This window comes from Callithrix jacchus, chromosome 16, assembly GCF_049354715.1.
Source record: "Callithrix jacchus isolate 240 chromosome 16, calJac240_pri, whole genome shotgun sequence".
NCBI classification, from domain to species: Eukaryota; Metazoa; Chordata; class Mammalia; order Primates; family Cebidae; genus Callithrix; species Callithrix jacchus.
In genome coordinates this window covers 74,414,967-74,429,204 of record NC_133517.1, presented here as the reverse complement: position 1 = coordinate 74,429,204, position 14,238 = coordinate 74,414,967, and the positions used below count along the sequence as shown (strand labels likewise).

Below are 14,238 nucleotides of genomic sequence, written 5' to 3'. Positions count from 1 at the left end.
ACGCACAGGGAGGTGTTGAAGACAGGGATGATGGATCAGATTCGTGTTTAGAAACATGACGTTCAGTCGTGGCATCGGTTGTGAGGTATGGGGCAGCAAGCAATCTGCTGCTAAAAATAAAGCCTGAAAGTCTGTGAGTGACTTACTTTTCTTGATTGCCAAGGACTCAAGGTTATTCCTATTAAAATGTCATCTCAGTTATGTCCTGAGATTCTTTCTTAAGGGAGAGTGAAAGGTGTGGAGTGAGAGCCAACACAACAAGGATGACAGGTAACCCTGACAGAATGTTACAAATAGGCATGCCAGCCACCATGCTGTCATGGCAGGAAAAGGCTGAAGATTGCTGTTTAGAAAGGACTGGTGGCATGACGAGGCTGGCCTGAAACTGTGTCTGTCAGGATGTTTTCAGTTACAAGTGACAGAAAACCCCATCAAATTGGTTTAGACAAATTGACATCGTGGAAAAGTCCATGAGTGTGTTGGACTGGGACACGGTGGGATTCAGTGGGACATCATCGGGATGGGTTCTCTGCATCTCTCAACTCAGCCTTCAGCTCAGCACTCAGGCAGGTTCTCCACTGTAGTGGCAACATACCCACTGGTGCTTCTTGGCTCATATTCAATGCCCTCAGCAACTCCCCCAGAAAGGGGGACATTCATTCTCCCAAGCCTCCAATAAAAGCCCCAGAATGGAATCCCACTGGTTCTGACTGTTCCACTTGGGTCAGGCTTTTTCTTAATCACTCACTGTTCCTGGAGGCGACAATGTTCTCTCTGGGCAGGACCAAGTCACATGTGCAGCACTGGGGGTTCCATCTGGGCCAGGCATGGGTAGGGGTCTTTCTCCAGAAAAACTGATAGCCGTTGCCAGAGGAGGGAAAGGACACTAGACAAGCAATGCCTGCGTCCAACCGGAGGCCCATGGGTCAGGCCAAGTGAGCACTTACTGCAGTTGTGGAGGAAACTACCGAGGAGGACTCCACCTGGGGCAGAGGAATGAAGAAGTAGGAGACTTCACAGACTTCATGAAAGCAGAGGCAGGAAGGTCTGGGGCATAGCAAACTACAGGATGGGAAAGAAGTGGAAGAGCCAGTGGCATCCTGGTTTCCAGCCTGAATGACTGAGTAGATGCTGGTGCATTTGTTTGGAATAAGGAACATTACAGAAAGATCAGGTTTGGGAAGCAGGTGATGAACTTGATTCTAGATTTGTTAAATCTGAGGTCCATGTGAGAACCTCCACTCTTTCCCTCAGTGGTGATTATAGATGCACACAGCATGCACTTGGAAAGACTCTAAAAGCCATCCAGCTCAGCTGCTGCCAAGTTTCCCCTTCTCCTGATAGGGATGAGTGAGTAGACCTTGTTCTCCAAGTGAAATTGGATCATCTATCATCCATTTCTGGGGGGGCGGGGGGGTCAGTCTCATTCTGTCACTTAGGCTGGAGTGCAGTGATGTGATCTCAGCTCACTGCAACCTCTGCCTCCCAGCCTCAAGCAATTCTCCTGCCTCAGCCTCCTGAGTAGCCGGGCTTACAGGTGCCCACCACCATGCCCGGCTAATTTTAGTATTTTTAATAAAGACAGGGTTTTACCGTGTTGGCCAGGCCTCCTCCTGGGCTCAAGCAATCCACCCGCCTAGGCCTCCTAAAGTGCTGGGATTACAGGCATGAGCCACCACGCCGGGCAGATCATCTATTTTTTACTCATGCATTATGTTTCTTGGTTTTCATGAATCATTCTGACTTTGCTTCAAAAAAAAAAAAAAAATCAGCTTTCAGTGGAGAGTGACCACCCCAGCCTCTGTCCAGTTATAAATCCCTCTAGTCCCTCTGGTCTTCTTGCCAGACGCCTGCAGCTGGGAAGGAAGGTCTGGGGCTCTGGAGAGAGGGGCCGGGGCTAGGAAGGTTGGCTTGCTAGATATCTGCAGGGATGAGCTCACATCTTTGGGATGGATGAGTTCAACAAGAAGGATGGAGAGGAGAGGGATGAAAAGAGCCAAGGGCGTGGCGATGCACCTACTGACAGCAGGAAACAGCAGAGGAAGCTGAGGGGCCGGGCACGGTGACTCACACCTGTAATCCTAGCACTTTGGGAGGCTGAGGCAGGTGGATTGCCTGAATCTGGGAATTTAACACCAGCCTGGGCAACATGCTGAAACCCCGTCTCTACTAAATACAGAAAAACTAGCCAGGTATAGAGGTGTGCACCTGTAGTTGCAGCTATTCAGGAGGCTCAGGCATGAGAATTTTTTGAGCCCAGGAGGCAGAGGTTGCAGGGAGCTGAAATTGAACCAATGCATTCCAACCTGGGCAATAGAGCAAGACTGTCTCCAAAAAACTTAAGAAGAAGAGGAAGCAGAGAAGGAGACTGAGATCAAGAAGGAGCAGCCAGTAGAGGTGTTTTGAGGATGGCCATTTGCCCTGCAAAGTCAGTCATGTGGGATATATTTGTCAGCTTAAGAGAAAATTGTCAACAGAGGTGGGAGGGCAGAATCCACAGAGGCGAGGGGCAAAGCATGCAGTAAGAGAAGCGGTGAACAGATGTAATCATAAACTTCCTTTGAGAACTTTGACAGTAAAATCATTTTAACAACAGGTACCCTCTAGCTCATCAAAGATCAGGCACAGAACCAAATATACTCTAATTAGCTCACTGGATACTCTCAGCCATCCTTTGATGTGGCTGCCATTTTCAACTCCATGTTACAAAAGGAAAGGCTGAGGCTTCAAAGGATTAGGGGAACTTGTCCAGGGTCTCTCACCCATGGCATGGAACCAGACCTTGAAGGCACATCTCCCACTCAGGAGCCAGACCTCTTCACCTCTGCCATAGGATAAAGGAGCTGGTACAATGATGTGTAGATGGTGGTGGAATCGAGCTGTCATGAGAGATTTAGCCTTGCTTTTCATGTTTGCTTTGCTTTGTTTGCCTTTTTATGGAAACGACAACCTGAGGTGTTTTTAACCCAAAGGGAAAGGGACCCAGTTCAGGGAGATGGGAGTTGACAGAGCCCATGAGTGCTGGGCTGGAGGCCCAGTGGAGCGATTAACCCTTTAACAGGGAGACCAACTAGCTCCTTCTAACTGGCGGGAAAGCACAGAGATGCTCAAAGATGGAAGAGGTGAGCTGGATCTCAGCAAGATCCAAGGCAAAGTCTACTAAAACAGAGAGGCAATGTTGGGAAATTCATATTGGAATAGTTACACAGGAAATTCAAGAGGTAGGAACAAAAGATGAGTAAGAAACATCTCACAGCAGCGTGACCAGGTGAGAGAGCTAGCAGAAATGCACAGGATACAGAGGCTGGCTGCTGAGAGGTGCTGTGGAGGAAAACGGGGTCTGATGGGGAGGAAGGGTGGAGCAGTCCATCTGAACATCAGTTTCCCAGTCCCCATACCACTCACAGTAGGTTACTCACCAAAGTCACCCTTTGATTAGATCCAGAACACACCAGTGTCAAAGGTCCTCATTCAGGCCAGTCTGCAGGTAGAGATTCACCCCATTTTACAGCTGCAGGAACTGAGGGTGGCCATAGTGAATTAACACATAGCATTTGGTGTTTTCTGGCTTGCATGTGGATTTGGGGGCTGTGGGGTGGGCACCAAGGCTGTGGCCAGAGAAAAGTGGATTCCCAGTAAGGGATGAAGCCAGGATTCAAACTAGGGTGCTGGCTTCGGCCTGTGCCCCCTTCCACTGAGCTGGTGGACACTCATGGTGGGCACTGATGGAGAACAAGGCCCCTGGAGGCCAAGTCTTTACCTACTGAAGGGTCAGAAGGGTCTGAGCTTTGGAATTCAATGTTTTGCAGTAAATGAGTAAACTCTGGTCTCCAGGTTCATATGGGTCCAGACCCAGTCTACCTTCTCAGGCATAAGTGGCTTCCCCTGCCCCTGGGTACTGACTACCCTGTCTGAAGCCACCACCCTGTCCCACCGCTGGCAGGACACCCAGCCTCCTCTCAGAGCCCTGTGTCACCCAAATGCATGGCGATGCTCACACTGCCGGCGGTGTGAAGCAACCACAGACCTCACTTCAAATTTCCATTGGCCATTCATGAAGCTTTTTTGGTTAGAAAGCATCATGCCTGCTTTCTTCCTAACAAGAGCTTCTCAGAGAAGCAAGTTGAAAAAGACATCACAATTCAATTAAAATCTTCCTCCTTTGAACACTCCCAAAGGGGAAGGCCACTTGGAATTTGTGAGAAATCTAACTTCCTGATACACACAGTATCTGAGCCTCAGTTTCCTCATCTGTAAAATGGAGCTCACAGCTGTCAGCTGGTATTCTGGAAATAATAGAGATTATGCATGTACGCCAGGTGTGATGGCTCCCCACCTGTAATCCCAGCTCCTTAGGAAGCTGAGGCAGAAGGATCACTTGAGCTCAGGAGTTCAAAACCAAGCTGGGTAACATAATGAGACCCTCCTCTCTCTAAAAAAAAAAAAAAAAAAATTGTTTTAATTAGCTGGGCATGGTGGCATGTGCCTGTAGTCCCAGCTACTCAGGAGGCTGAGGTGGGAGGATCACTTGAACCCAGGAGTTTGAGGTTGCAGTGAGCCATGATCATGCCACTCCACTCCAACTTGGGTGACAGTATGAGGCCTTATCTCTAAATAGAATAAAATTGTAAAAGATTGTGCATGTAAACAACATTTTAGTACTATTGAGTTTCCTTGATCAACAAACCCCTTCTTTTCTTTTTAAAAATGTGTCAGTTTGAGCAACTAAGCAATACAAAAAGTTAAAACACAAACACAGATAACGGGAAATCGCTTCGTACATCTCAACTTTCCCAAATCACCAACTCCATTTCTGTGGATCTTATTTATAAAGACGTTTTATGCCATGTTATCAAGCAACCAGCATTCTGTTTTCTTTTTCAGGATTGTAATTTTGTACAATTCTTCCCCCATTTCTACCTCGTCCTCCAAATTGTCTGTCATTCCCTTTGGGAGTATTAATACGGTATTCTACTCCCTGGCATGGCAGGGAGCTTTGGCTGTTTGTAACTTTAGTTGCAGAAAAAAAAGAAATACAGCTATGAACATCTCTGTGTCTTCATGGGACAGTGTTTCAGCACAACCAGTTCCGAATTAGAAGAAGCCAAGTGATCTCTTAATTCCAAAGGTGGCAAACAAGGCTGCACAGTTGCATGACTTCTGATTAAAAATACAGATTCCCAGGCTCTGCACCTGGAGGCTTGGGTATAGCAACTCTGGACTGAGATTTGGGAACTGGTGTTTTTACAAAGCATTCCAGATGATGTGTGATGGTTTTGAAGCTACGTTATAGGCCCAACCCCAAAATTCAAATTTGGATTTAAGGTGGAATGAGGAAAAAAAATCAGAAAACTCAGGAATTAACTCTCAGTCACCAGTGACCTTTCAAAAGCAACTCTGTTTAACAGATGAGGAAAACTAAAGCCAGGACGGATGAGGATATTGCCAGGTTGCCAGAGCTCAGAGCAAAGCCCAGGCCCTCTGCTTCGTAGCATCTAATTCCTCCCGCCCTGCCCCCACCCACCTCCCTTGCCACTACATAGCTATCCAGCAGAATGCCTTCTTGGGGGTGACATGTTGTGATTTTAAAACACAAAGGAGCAATTCCTGCCCCTACTCCCTCAAAAAAGATCTACCCTTGATGAACCAAGGCAGAATCTGTTAACGGCCCTGTCAGAAGACCCCACAAAGCTAAAAGCATCCTTTTTGGTTTTGATGTCTTGACAAGATGCTTCCTTTGAAAGCTCTCAGACAGCCCTGTTATTTCTTCTGACAGCCCCAGTGAAAAGCTCTGCAATGAGAGGAGGCATCCCTGTCAAAGCCCGGAGGTGTGATTCCCTGAGAGCGAGCAGCTCTTGAGCGCTCCCTGGGCTCAGAGCACGGCTGCCCTCTGGGTAGACCCTTGGAATCCAGGCTCTGCAGCTCCCTCCGGCCTCTGATCCCCCAACGGCTAGAGATCCACTGCTGCTGGAGGGCTCTGCAGTCTGACTCCTCATCTCCCCCAGATACCTCCCTAGGGAGGTCAAGAGCAGAGCCACGTAGCATCCTGACAGCCAGACCAAGCCAGCCACCTTGAGAATTTTCCAGGGGCTGGTCTGGCAGTTTGATCCATTTTTACCTTCTCCCAGGGGCTTTAGGCCACTTCTAGGGAAAGGTTAGGAAATGCCACTACCTGTCTCTGGAAATGACAGTGGGAAGGAGAAAGAACAAAGGATGCCAGGTGGGGAGGAGGGTGCTTCTTGGGGAGCCTTACAGAGCCCTGTACCTTAAAGCTTGCCACACCTGCATAGCAGCATCCTCACCTAGGAGCCTGTTAGAAATGCACAGTCATGGCCGAGCGCTGTGGCTCATGCCTGTAATCCCAGCACTTTGGGAGGCTGAGGCAGGTGGATCACGAGGTCAGGTGTTCGAGACCAGCCTGACCAACATGGTGAAACCCCGTCTCTACTAAAAAACTACAAAAATTAGCTGGGCATGGTGGCACGCACCTGTCATCCCACCTACTTGGGTGACTAAGGCAAGAGAATCGCTTGAACCAGGGAGGTGGAGATTGCAGTGAGCCAAGACTGTGCCACTGTACTCCAGCCTGGGCAACAGAGTGAGACTCCATCCCCCCCAAAAAAAGAAGAAAAAATGCAAAATCATGGCCAAGCGCCATGGCTCACACCTATAATCCCAGCACTTTGGGAGGTTAGGAGTTCAAGACCAACCTGGCCAACATGGTGAAACCCCATCTCTACTGAAAATACAGAAATTAGCTGGGCATGGTGGCACACACCTATAATCCCAGCTACTCAGGAGGTTGAGGCAGGAGAATCAATTGAACCCAGGGTGCAGAGGTTGTAGTGAGCCGAGATTGCACCACTGTACTCCATCCAGCCTGGGCGAAAGAGTGAAACTCTGTCTTAAAAAAAAAAAAAAGTACAGTCATAGGCCCTACGCCAGACACAGTGAGTCAGCATCTGTATTTTAACACAATCCCTAGGTCTACACATAAAGTTCGTATCCCAGTTTTACTGCTCCAGGCTGTGTGACCTTGACCGAGCTCCTTAACCTCTCTAAGCCTTAGTGTCCACCTGGGGTTTCTGAGAAGTAAAACTTAGCATTTGGCATATACTAAGGCTTCAGTGAATGTTGGTTGTCTTTACTGTTGGGGAATTGATTAAGGGAGAATCAGAGTTGTCGCATTCAAACCCCAATTGTCCAGCCATTCTGTGGTGGGGAAGAAAGGCCAAACTGAATGGGAGAAAGTTCCAGATGAAAAGTGAAGAGCTCCCAGCATCTACTTAAAGGAGAAACTTGGAGGTGGGAGGGAAGGATATCTCTCAGCAGCCTGGGCCTTGACCATTTAATTTGGGGTTTGCTGAGATCATTGTTCAGCTGCCTTGTTTGAGGATTCGTTCTTCATTGATGTACCTCTCTTCCTGCCAGCCTTACCCCACAACCTTGCATCCAGACCCCTCTGTTTCCAGGTACCTGCCCAAAAAGCTTTGACCCTCCCTTGCCTGCAGGCCAATATCCCAACTCTCTGGCTCGGCTTTCCAGACTCTTCACCCTCTAGCCCCAGCCGAAGTTGTTCAGCCTCCTGCATGCCTCCTGCCTGCCCCTCTGTCACACCCCTGCCCCTTAACCTCAGTCCTTGTCATTCCTCAGATGTTTTCTTGCTTTCTGTCTTGCTCCTGCTGTCTGCTCTGCCTGGGAAGACTAGGTTTCCTCTGATAGGAGTCACTCTCACGTTCCTCTACCTCCCAGAATTCTTCTCCGGCTTTGAAGCCCTGCTTATCCAGGACAGGATGTGTGGTGGTGTGCCAAAAGCACAGGGTCTGGGCAGACTTTGGTCAAATGCAAGCTCTGCAGTGAACTAGCTGTGTGACCTTAGGTGAGACACTCACCCTCTCTGGTCTTGGTTCTTTCATCTGCAGATTGAGGGTAGTCACAACTGCTTTGCAGAGTTGTAAAAACTCGCCAAGAGAGCATGCAGAATTTTTATTAATTGTAGCTATTACCATTTTACTTCTAAGAAGAGGAAAGTTACCTCCCCTGGAAAGCTTTTATGTACCCTTCCCCAACCCTGCCCTACAAAATTAAGTACAGCCTCCTCTCTGTTTCATAAACTCTTTCTCCTTCTTGTATTTGCAGCATCCACATGCTCTGCTGTCACCTACTCAAGGAGGGAGTCCCTGACCACCCTGCTTAAATCCTGAGGTTGCCCCTCTCTACACCTTTAATGCATTCCCTGTCTTACTCTCCTCCATGGTGAGCTCTGCGTGAGCCACAATTTCTATCCATCTACCGCTGTATCCTGGGCGTCTAGAACAGCGTCTGGCACCACTAGGTGCTCTATCAGTGCTTGTTGATTGCATGAACCAATCACTTTCTGTGCCATCGGAGGGTGCCCTGCCCAACTGTTGTAGGATGAATTATGCTCCCCTAAAATCCGTATGTTGAGGTCTTAACCCCCCATGCCTCCGAATGTGACTGTGTTTGTAGATAGGGTAATAAAGGTAATTAATTACCCTAACTCTAAGGTTACATGAGGTCATTAGGGTGGGCCCTAATCCAGTATAACTGGTGTCATTATAACAAGAAGAACTTAGGAAACAGACTCCCACAGAGGGAAGATCTCAGGAGGAAGACAGTCATCTCCAAGCCAAGGAGAGAAGCGCTGAAAGAGCCCAACCCTGCTGGCACCTCGATGTCAGAGTTCCAGCCTCCATAACTGTGAGAGAATAAATTCCTGTTGTCTAAAGCCACCCAGTCCGTGGTGCTTTTGTCATGGCAGCCCTAGCAAACTAATGTACCAGCTACAAACTCCTTGAGGACAGAGCTGCGGCATCTTCATCTTTGTGCCCCCAGCTAGCCACAGGGTTCTGGCTCATACTCATACTCAGTAAGCAAGGGTCTAATTGAATTGCATTCCACTCGCCACAGGGAGGGTAAAGATGGAAGAAGCACCTTGCGGCGAAGGGAGATCCTTGCAGAGACACCAGAAACAGCCTCTTTGTCATTGTCTATGTAGACTGATCATTCCTCTTTTATATAAACCCTGTCTCTGTCTCTGCAAAAAGAAAAAAAAAAAAAAAAATGAACAAACAAACAAAAAACAAGGTATGGATTCCAAGGCAGTTCATTCCAAGGCATTGTCACGGTGTCATTATGTTTAGGGTTTCTTTGACGTGCTTAGCAAAGGCTGCAATGAATGAAAGGAAAACTGAGTCAAGGTCAAAAACACGTAAAGACAGCAAGAGTGTATTTGGAGCTCCAGGTTCCTTTCCATGTAACATGTGCTTGTCACGCTCCTAGTTATCCCATGAGGAGCAGGACTTCAGACGGAGATGGGCAACACAAAGAATAGCTGTCTTACCTCTCCTCCCCTCGCTTGGGAACCAGAATCTTAAACAAGTGTGCTCCATCCTGAGCAAGCTCCTGAGTGCAGGGCTGTTTCTTGCTCCAGATAAGGATAGTCTGTCTACAGCCTTGCCACCCTGAATGTACCCAATCTCCTTAGACAGGAGATAGTGTGATGACTGGCTGGAGTCTCCCCACCGCTGGGCCCTGGGTGACACAGCCCAAGGGAGAACTCCCTGCTCCCTTTAAGTGTTTTCAGGTTGGCACAAGATGTGACTGTGCCCAGTTGAGACCTGCTGAGACGCTGGCCCAGGACAAGAACCATGACTTCGCAGCAGGTCTGCTGGGACATGTGCCACTCACTATGGAAGGGACTGTGTTCGAGTTTTTTTTTTTTTTTTTTTGAGACAGAGTCTTGCTCTGTCACCCAGGCTGGAGAGCAATGGTGTGATCTCGGCTCACTGCAACCTCCACCTCCTAGGCTCAAGCAATTCTCATACCTCAGCCTCCCGAGTAGCTGGGATTACAGGCACACGCCACAACACCCAGCTAATTTTTGTATTTTTAGTAGAAACGGGTTTTCACCATGTTGACCAAGATGGTCATGATCCACCCGCCTCATCCGTCCAAAGTGCTGAGATTAGTGAGCCACTGCGCCCAGCCTAGAGTTTATTCTTAACATGTATTTTATGTATTCATTCATTCACTTATTTTTCATTTTTGCCACATCTAACCCAGGCATATCATACCTGAAAACTTTGCTCAAAACACTTTAGCCTTCATTCCAGCAAGGCCTCATGGTGCTGGTCCTCACCTTGCTGGTGCCTCACAGGCTTTCAAAATGACAGATGCCAGCATCCTACTGTCCTTCAGACACCCAATCTCTGGTGCCAGGATCATCCCTCCAAAGTCTGTGTTTCTTGCAGCTCCACCAAGAGAACCCTAAGAAATAGATTCTCAAAAGGCTCTATGTTTTCTCAGCTCTCTTTCTTCTCTCTTTTCTTCCTTCCTCTTTTCTTCTTTTTCAACGGCTTTGGTTTGGATTCCTGGTTGCTGAATGAGTTTTAGATGATGCTTTTATTTTCAACCACAGTTTCTGGAACACTGAGAAGTTTCCAGGACATTTTACCACAATTCACCTCATTTTGGGGGCTCACTTGTCAACAGATTTAAGTACTGTGGGTTATGTGGCGTTTCTGTAAGAAAGGTCTTTCCTCCTCTGACTCTACTCCTTCCTGATGTCTTTTTCTCTGTAGGAGGAAAGTCTCTTCCCCCTTTCTTTTGAAAAATTTAACTCAAATGTCCCAAGCCCCTTGGCCAGATGTTCACAGCTGCATAACCACATTCTGCTGTGTCAATAGTACTCCCCACAGAACTGTAGCATCTCTTTCCCCTTACAGAGTTCCTGCACTCATGTGACCCCAACATACATGTTCACATGTGCGCACATACACACACTACTGAGCATTCACAGATTTATCATACTTCATCACTGAGCTGCAGTTCCCAAGCAATAGCCTCCCTGCAGTTAATTTAATTTCTAATGCCTAGTACCATGGCTCATATCTGTATTCCTAGCACTTTGGGAGGTGGAGGCAGATGTGTCGCTTGAGCCCAGGAGTTCAAGACCAGCCTGGGAAAAAGGGTGAAACCCTGTTTTTGCAAAAAGAAAAAAAAAAATCAGGCACGGTAGCTTGTGCCTGTAGTCCCAGCTACTTGGGAGTCTGAAGCAGGAGAATTGCTTAAATCCGGGAGGCGGAGGTAGCAGTAAGCCAAGATCGCGACACTGTACTCCAGTATAGGCAATAGAACAAGACTTCATCTCAGAATAAATAAATAAATAAAAATCTTTCTGCCTTTATGGAGTTTCTGCTCTTGAACGACGCTGTCCAGTAGGACTATGCACAATGACACAAATGTCCTTCACTGTGTCAGACAATAGCCACCAGCCACATTTGCTTCTTGAACACTGGGAATGTGGCTAGTATGACTGTGGTACTAAATTTTTAATCTTATTTCATTTTAATTAAACTCAAAGGCCACATGTGGCTAGTGGCTACCATATTGGACAGCGTGGTCCTGGAGGGAGACACAAATGATAAACAAGTAGATGGACACCTGCTCCTCTTTTAACCGCAAAACACTGAAGTATGATGTCAGCTATTGACAAGTGCTGTGAAGAAAGCCATGCAGGGTGAGGAAATGAGAGTGCTGGGGGAGGGGGGGGCATTGGTTTACAGAGGGGCGGCTGTCAGCAAAAGCCTCTCTGTGCGAGGGTGACTTTTCAATGGAGACCTGAAAACCCAGCTGCTCTCAGGGTAGGATGCTCTGGAAGAGGCGCTGTGAGGGGTGAGGTCCTGACAGAGCCACTAGAGCGTGAAGAGCAGTGGGAGAGGGAGCAGCGGCTGGAGCTTACCAGGTCTTGGTGGTGCTGTTGCTGGAGATGAACTCTGAAGGAGTGGCAAGTATTTGAGAGGTGAGATGTAGAGTCTGAAGATCATAGCAGATGGAGGTTGGAGGTGGCAATTTGGGCGTGGTCAATAAAAAGAAACGGCTGCCCTCTTCTATGGTTTGCCCGGTTCTCTCCTCACTGCTGCCTGAGGGGCCCGCACCCCACTGCTGATAAATTTGACCAGTCTACAAGTGCCAGTGCTTTCATCTTAGAGGGGCCAGTTTCTGGGTTCACAAGGAGGGAGTGCTGCTCTCCCCAGCCCTGCCCAAGTGTGTCACCTGAGCCCCAAGCAGGTGGGCGTGGACCTAGGCTTTCAGAATTGTTCGTGAAAATCGCCTTTATGCCCTCTCTTCAGTGGGATTCAAACCCAGGCCCATGGGAGGAGCCAGAGATGATATGCCATCTCCTGTGTTCCCTTCCCTTTTCTTCCTTTCCTGGAGGCCAGAGATCTTTGCTTCAAAACATGTCTCCTGCCTTCTTTAGCCTATCAGCTCTCCAGCCTGGGTTCTGGGTTCTGTTAACCAAATAAGCAAATTGTTGCTGTGCCTCCAAATCATCATTTGTTTAATGCAGCTCCAATCAAAATTCTAATCGAATTTTATTTCGCAGGTGATATTGACTCATGAGACTAGATTATCAAAATAACCAAGAGCTGTTTTGCAAAAAGAAAGAGTAATGAGGAGGAATTCTACTAGATGTAAAAATGTACTCAAAACTTACAAAAATGCTTTTAGAAGCAAGGTTTAAGTACAGTATTCAATAACTAGATCAATACACAGAGTAGATAACCCACAACCAACCCTAGTAGATATAAAGTTTGCATATGATAAAGGAGGTTTCTCAAAAATTAGTTAGAAAGGCAGTAATAATACATGCTGCTGATGGTTGGTAACTCTCAAGAAAAATGGTTCGAATTGTGTCTTACAGCTTAACCGAAGATAAATTCAATACCAGATGAGTTAAATATAAAATATATAGTTAAAACAGTTTTAAGAAAATGTAGATTAATATATTTCAGCTATCAAGGCAGGGAATCACTTTCTAAATCTAAAATCACAATAAAGCTACAAGAGAAACAGGTAAATGTATTAATTAAAAATTAAAATTTTAATATGTTAAACATTAAAAATATACATAATATGCACACCTGAAAGGTAAATGATAGGGCCAGGCACGGTGGCTCATATCTGTAATCCCAGCACTTGGGGAGGCCAAGGCAGGCAGATCACCTGAGATCGTGAGTTGGAGGCCAGCCTGACCAACATGGAGAAATCCCGTCTCTACTAAAAATACAAAATTAGCCAGGAGTGGTGGCACATGCCTGTAATCCCAGCTACTTGGGAGACTGAGGCAGAGAATTGCTTGAACTTGGGAGGCAGAGATTACGGTGAGCTGAGATTGCGCCATTGCACTCCAGTCTGGGCAACAAGAGCGAAACTCTGTCTCAAAAAAGAAAGAAAAGAAAAGTAAATTATAGACTGGGAAAAGTTTTGCGATAAACATAGTAAAGGATTGGTATTATTTATGTAAAGAGAATTCCTGCAAATTCTTAATAAAAACCACTGAGCACCAAAATATAAAAATGACATAAGCAGACAATTCACAAAAGAATATAAATAGTGAACAAATATTTGAAAACAGTTCAACCTTATTGTCAATCAAGAAAAGTATAAACGCATATTAAAACAGTTTTCTTGGCCAGGCAAGGCTCACGCCTATAATCCCAGTACTTTGGGAGGCAGAGGCAGGTGGGTAGCTTGAGCCCAGGTGTTGGAGACCAGCCTGGACAACATGGCAAAACCCCATCTCTACTAAAAATAAAAATAAAATGATTAGCTGGGCATGGTGCTGTGTGCCTGTAATTCCAGCTACTTGGGAGGCTGAGGCAGGAGGATTGCTGGAGGTGGAGGAGATGGAGTTTGCTGTGAGCTAGAATTGTACCACTGCACTCCAGTCCGGGCGACCGAGCCAGACCCTGTCTCAGAAACAAACAAAAATCCAGAAAACTGTCTTTCCCTATCTCATCAGCAAGGCTTTTTAACATTAGCATTTTACATAGACTGGATTGTGAGTCAAGCCCTCTCCTACACTACCAAGGAAAGGCCAATTCAGGCCAAAATTCCGCCATATGGGTCAAGAGAACCACTTCTAGGCATCCATCCAAAGGTAGTTATCAGAAATAAGGATTAAGGATATTCACTGCAGTTTTGTTGATAAGAGCCAAGAACTGGAAATAAATGTCCAACAAAAGTCCAATGGCTATTAAAAAAGGATGAGTTCATGTCCTTTGCAGGGACGTGGATGAAGCTGGAAGCCATCATTCTCAGCAAACTCACACAGGAACAGAAAACCAAACACTGCATGTTCTCACTCATAAGCGGGAGTTGAACAGTGAGAACACATGGACACAGGGAGGGGAGCAACACACACTGGGGCCT

General features: G+C 46.9%; 1 protein-coding gene across 2 annotated transcripts in view; it reads left to right on the top strand.

Moving 5' to 3' along the window:
- ZHX2 (zinc fingers and homeoboxes 2) overlaps nt 1-14,238 on the top strand; it is a 188,301-nt gene that overhangs the window by 148,803 nt on the left and 25,260 nt on the right. The gene's annotated exons all lie outside the window — the stretch shown is intronic.